Genomic DNA, 6,207 nt, shown 5'->3' with positions numbered 1-6,207 from the left:
GTTTTTTTAGACCTATTAGGCTTTTTGACTTTATTTACTGTACAGGAGACAATGTGGAGCAGACAGGAAACATGAAGTTCCATTTCCTATGTTGCTTGCCCTCTGGCTGTAGAATAATGAATCAATCCCTGTGCTCGTTGCACCAACTGAAACATTATAGTCTACGCCCACTAGTGAGTGGGCCAAAAGGTACTACTTTAATTCTCTTATGGTGAGCTCAGTTACATCACAGTCACACCATAAAAGAGCAATGATCGTAGCACTTATTCCCTTAAAATAACCTTTTCCTTCAGCCAGCATTAGGTACAAGTGGGGCCCAAAAAAGCCAGAGAGCTGTGCAACGTTTTATTTCCTATGTTGCTCGCTCTCTGACTGTACCATAATAAATCACATGCTACAGTAGAATGTAGTTCACACCCCACTAGTGCCATACAGCAGCTTGGAGCATAAAAAAAAAGAACCCTGCTTCACAGCTGGACCGACCCGAACCATGATAAGCACAAGGAGAGGGGGGTCACAGCTGTAAATTCACAGGCATACAGTGGAACCCCTCACAGAAAGTGACAGCCAGTGGGCCAGCCACTGAGTGGAAAGAGGGAGTCCCACAGAGCCCTCCCTGTAGTGCAAAAAAGGTGCTTGGAATGCCATGTAGCGTACGTGTGTTTCACATAGTAGGCAAAGATAAGCAATGGGCACAGTAGATGACAGGAGGCTTCCTCCTCTGAAGTGTGATGGGCCCTGCAGAAACCTTTCAGGGTTATGGCTCTTGACTTGAAAGAACTGGTAATACTCTTGGGTATGAAGGCAGACTGAGGTTTCTGTGGATTGGGAGACACTCCGGGGAGATTGAAAGGATAGAGAGGTCACTCACCCTCTTCATGGTCATTCACTCTCTTAGCCTGTGGGTGTGGAATATGCTGCCTCAGTTGGTGCAATGCCCATAGGGATTGGCTCATTATACTACAGCTAGAGGGCTGCGCAACATAGTCATAGAAGCTAGGTAAGTAACCATCGGTATGACCTGCAATAGGGGTCCAAGTCAAAGAGGAAGCATGGATGCAAACCATACTATCTTAGGCCACTAAAATGTTGCTATGGAACAGTGCACAGCAGTGTTTTCTTACAGCAAGTCGGCCTACAGAGAGGCGAGAGACAACTGAAGGCATGTTCCCACGGACGCATCATGTGAGCAGCATGGCAGTATTATGAAAATAGATGTGAACTATGGCTGTATTTACAGCCATGTGGTGCAAGTAAAAGCTACACCATTAGGTGCCCTGTGTAGACAGATAGATTTAATAAAATAGAGGCATTTGTTTCATTAGACACACGTGCCACAGAGAACTGAAAATTGTGTCTGAAAACTTTTGAATGCTTTTGGGACACAAACAATTTGCATTAGATCTTTTTTTAATGGAATGAAACAAACGGATACTGCAATACTACACAACCATGTAAAAACCTCTTGACAACACTTTACAAAATAATACTAGATTCACCACTACCCGCAAAAGACATGGTGTTGCAAAAGGTAAGTTAATATTAAAACATATTATATTATTATTACTAAAGGTTTAGAATTCAATTATGTAGCTCATAAGTATCCTTTCGGCTTATCCCGTGAATTCAGGGTCACCACAGCAGATCATTGTCTGCATATTGAGGATGGGAATAGGCTGTTAGGTGTTCAGTGTCTTGGCCAGAGACATTTTGACATATAGCCAGGACCGGGGATTGTACCACTGACCCTGTAGTCCATGGACAACTGCCTTACCAACTGAGCTACAGCCGCCCTTGATAGGCTTTACATTCCCATACTAATTCTGTCCATTTACACTAAATAAGAACATCACTATCCACTCCAATGAGAGTTCCAATCAGCTTAATTACTATATACATATTTCACTTACTCCTCCGATTGGTCTGTAGGACCACTGAGAACTCAGATGTGCCTATCATTTCAAATAAAGCTCTGTTCAATGAATGCATACACATCCTAAACTGTGTGTTTTGAAATGTGTGGGCTGTTGATATCTATGTTTTCTGTAGAGACCAGCTACCTGATAACACATTAGAGTCATCTCCTTAGGGCAAGACACAGCAGTTCAGCGGCATCTGAAACGCAAGAGAGAGCCGTTTGAAGACAGCAATGTACATTCTCATCACAGAATTTTGTTGGTTTGAATGACAAACAAAAGAAACATCTCTAGTTTACTGTCTACAGTCTAAGACACAGCTTATTTCCCATTTACAATGTTGTCCTTACATTTTTCTCAAAGCAGCTGAGCAGTCTATAGGTTTAGTTTTAAGCAGACAACTGTATATCACTAATAATAATAACTTAGCCATGACGGTGAGCAATATCAAGACCCTGATAACCAAGCAGATACACTGAATTCAGCCACCACTAATTTTAGTTTTGATGATTGAACCTAGCTTTTTTCATTGTGACGTGTAATGGAAGACGAAATTGCCAATTGGTGTAAACATTTTAAGTGTGAAGGCATATTTTACTTTGATATGCAATGTTTGATTTTTGAAACTTAAATGACGAGCTATGTGCATGGTTACATGCAACATATACTGGATGCATTTTCTTTTCTTGTAAAGTACATTTTTATTCATACATGTTGTATGCATGAATGATTCAAATAAAATAAATGAAAACATAAGGTGCTGAACAATGATACTGTTAACTTGTAGATCTTATAAAGTAAAACAGAGGTTAATGCATTTGCATGCAACTGCATTTTAATTTCCCTACTTGTTGTCTAATGCAGCTCAGATTCATCAGTTCCTCAATTTTTTTTCTTTGGTGATACATCACAAAGTGCAAGACAGAAGCTCTGTGTTTTATGCAAGTCCCCACTATTATCAGGTTTGTCTATTACCAAACACCTCCTCTGACAGATGGATTGCTCTGGACATGATCTCTGAGTGATTATATCAGCTGGTGATAACCATATTAAAACATGATCAAAACACAGAAAGACAAGATAGTGTAATGCTTCCTCATAACTGTAAAAAATCTCACTTCATCTGACAGTTAATTAACATTTAATAGTTTCCTGCACTCAGCTCATAGACTGACTCATATTTGATTTGAACAATTTTACTTACAAGATTTGAAACAAGAAAGGTTCTTATTTTAGTCAACTCCTTCTGATGTAAAATAAAATAGCCTTTCTAGCCATGCTCTAAAAGTTCTATTAAAAATAATCAAGTGATAGCATCTGTTCCTCAGGTATATTTTTGTAGAGCTGTCTTTTGTATTGTGAACTTGTAAAGTAAAAAAAACAGACAACTATAAAGCTGTGTTTGATCTCAGTTGTTTTCTTTTTCTGCCATCTGAATGATTCAAAGCAGATCAATTAACTGTGCCACTCAAAACCTGGACAACTGAATTATCTGTAGCTGAGTGCTAATATCAGTACCCTTTGCCTAAAGAGAGCAGGAAACTGAGTTGACTGTGACTGTTCTCAGTCCACATTTGTCAAATTTCCTCTGTGTGTGGATCTACAACTGCCTGCATTTTATTAAAATAATGTGTATTACACTGTGCTTGGATTACAATATGCGATTCTGACATAACTTGGCTGAACCATTGCCTGTTACTTGCTGCTTATTGTTGTAAAGACAATAGAGCCTGGAGCATCGCTGAACACTATGCTCACTTTACTGTAATTCATAGAAATATGTGTAAGGTTTGTAATGTTAAATATGAAAACACATTGTTCCTTAAGAGTAATACACAGATGAAAGAAACCATTGGAGCTGGATTTTTAAAGATCATATTCGTCTGTTGCAAGCTTAGAGCTGCAGAAGATCTGTGTGTTGTGCATCCATTAGATTTAAATTTGCAATGGTCCAGTGTCTGTGAGAGTTTGCTGTCATGACAATTCAATCTTACTGTAATAATGCAAACATGTTCCAGCTTTAATGTTTCCATTTCTGTTAAGTGAGATAGCATGCTAATATTTGTAAATTCAACTTACTGGGCTGCACTTATATAGCACTTTTCTACCCATTAGCGCTCAAAGTGCTTGACACTGCTTCTTATTTACCCATTCGCATTCACAATCACACTCATGCTATGCTGCTATGCAGCTGACCAACACTTATTGGGAGCAACTAAGTTGGGGTTCTGTATCTTGCTCAAAGACACTTTGCCATGTGACCGGAGGAGCTGGGGATTGAACCAACAACTGTGAGATTGGTGGACAACTGCTCTACTTTCCTGCTCCACAGTGACCACGCTTAATGTTATTACTTTTGCACTTATCTGATCATAAACACAATCTGACAAAATAAAAGGCTTTATCTAAAGGTGGCACTGAGTTTGAGAAGCTTTGCTTATGTTTTCTAAGGAGAACGTAATGATAAGATTGTTTGTATTCTTTTGTTTCCACCAGGTCTGATCTGTAGATAATGAAAATGTTTTATTACATGTCAACCTTACATACACTAAATCTTAGGGATATAAGTTTATTACCATCTGATGCATCCTCTGTCATCTGGGAATTGAGCTGTTGAGTGTATACACAATATGTTGTTTATTTTATTATGCTTTCACAAATTAAAATTGCATAAGTGATATTGAAGTTGTACTTGACTTATGAGGACAAAAGAGACATTTCACTTCATTTCATAACTTTCATAACACTCACTGAAGTAAGGAAATATTGTTACATTTTTCATTTTGATTTATCAAACCCACATAATTCTTTTTAGTATGCCTGTTTTTCTTTCTCTTTCTGTGAACAAGCTAGTTTTGTACTTGCAATGATTTTTCACAGGCACCTCAGAAGACCCAGAAGCCTCCAGCTCTAGCATTTAATATAATCTTTGAATCAAATAAATGTTATTAGCTCTTGAGAGAAAGGGCATCACTGCCTTAGAGGGTCATTTAGAGCTGAAACCATCCGTTGGTCAAGACATGGTCAATATCAGGGAGAGTGGGTGTTGTCATTTAAAAACCAAATATCAGTATGAATCATACAGTATGTATCTTTTGGTATCTAAATTGTAACCCTATTTATATTTTGTATTTTAGGTGTATTTACACATTGGAACTCAATAATCTTGATTGTAAATTAGAAATCTGAAGACAACAGCAAGAAGATGTAACTTGACACCTACATACCTATGCATATGTACAGTAACCAACGAACTAAAATGTTTATTAAAGTTTCCAAAGTATTTCTTTATTCAGGGGTAATTAATCATAACACATAATCTGAATGAAATAAATGTACACCTTTCCTTGCTTTGACATAAAGCTTACAGTTCAATTCAGTCTTTGACATTGTTGATGTAGTGCATGCAAACATATTAGTCATAAAGTCATGAATGGGCTAGCTGCTATTTCACTTAAACCTCAAGTCAGTTCCCATCGTCACCTTCTTTGTAGATGGCTTTGAACACATGGTACATCTGATAAAAACATAAATTCGCCGTTACATAATATATAATAGGTAATTACTGTTGTTTAACCTGCTTACTACATATTAACCTGCAATATGTAGGTTAAAAACATCTGATATATATATATATATATTTCTATTTTAAACCAATAAAAACTATATTATGTCACATTGAATGGCTACTTTCCTTTCCATCTTTTCTCTACTTTGTATTAGTTTTTTACAAAAGTTATTTCTTTTCATTTGAATAAAATAATAGCAACACTGGCTTGAAATGCAAAATGCCTAAAAGCTTAGCATCTTCAAGATGCAGACTGAAGGTATTAAGTTAATTTTAAGAAGTAAAATTTGAAAACAAAAAGTTGCGATATAATGGCATGCTCTCTAGATGTCTGACTAAATATAATAATTTCTGAAACATTTTTTGTTGATGTTGTTGTCCTTTCGGCTTGTCCTGAGTTCAGGGTCGACGCACCGGATCGTTTGTCCGCATGTTGATTTGCTTGGGGCCGGCACTGCGTGGCTGGGGATGGGGATCGGCTGTTGGGGAATTAGTGTTTTGCCCAGGGACACTTACATACCGCACACAAATGCAAATAAACTAGATCCTACCACACAAAACTTTTATAGCGCCGATCGTGTTACAGTGGCAGAAATGAGAAAATCAACAAGGTACGGGAAAATAAGCAAAGTGTGCAACAAAGTAGTTCGATGCACTGTGGAAAGTTTCATGAATGAGCCATTGTGTCAGCATTAGAAAAAAAATGATTATGGAAGTTGAAAG

Source organism: Channa argus, chromosome 9, assembly GCF_033026475.1.
Source record: "Channa argus isolate prfri chromosome 9, Channa argus male v1.0, whole genome shotgun sequence".
In the NCBI taxonomy this organism is placed as follows: Eukaryota; Metazoa; Chordata; class Actinopteri; order Anabantiformes; family Channidae; genus Channa; species Channa argus.
Note: the sequence above shows the minus strand (reverse complement) of the source record.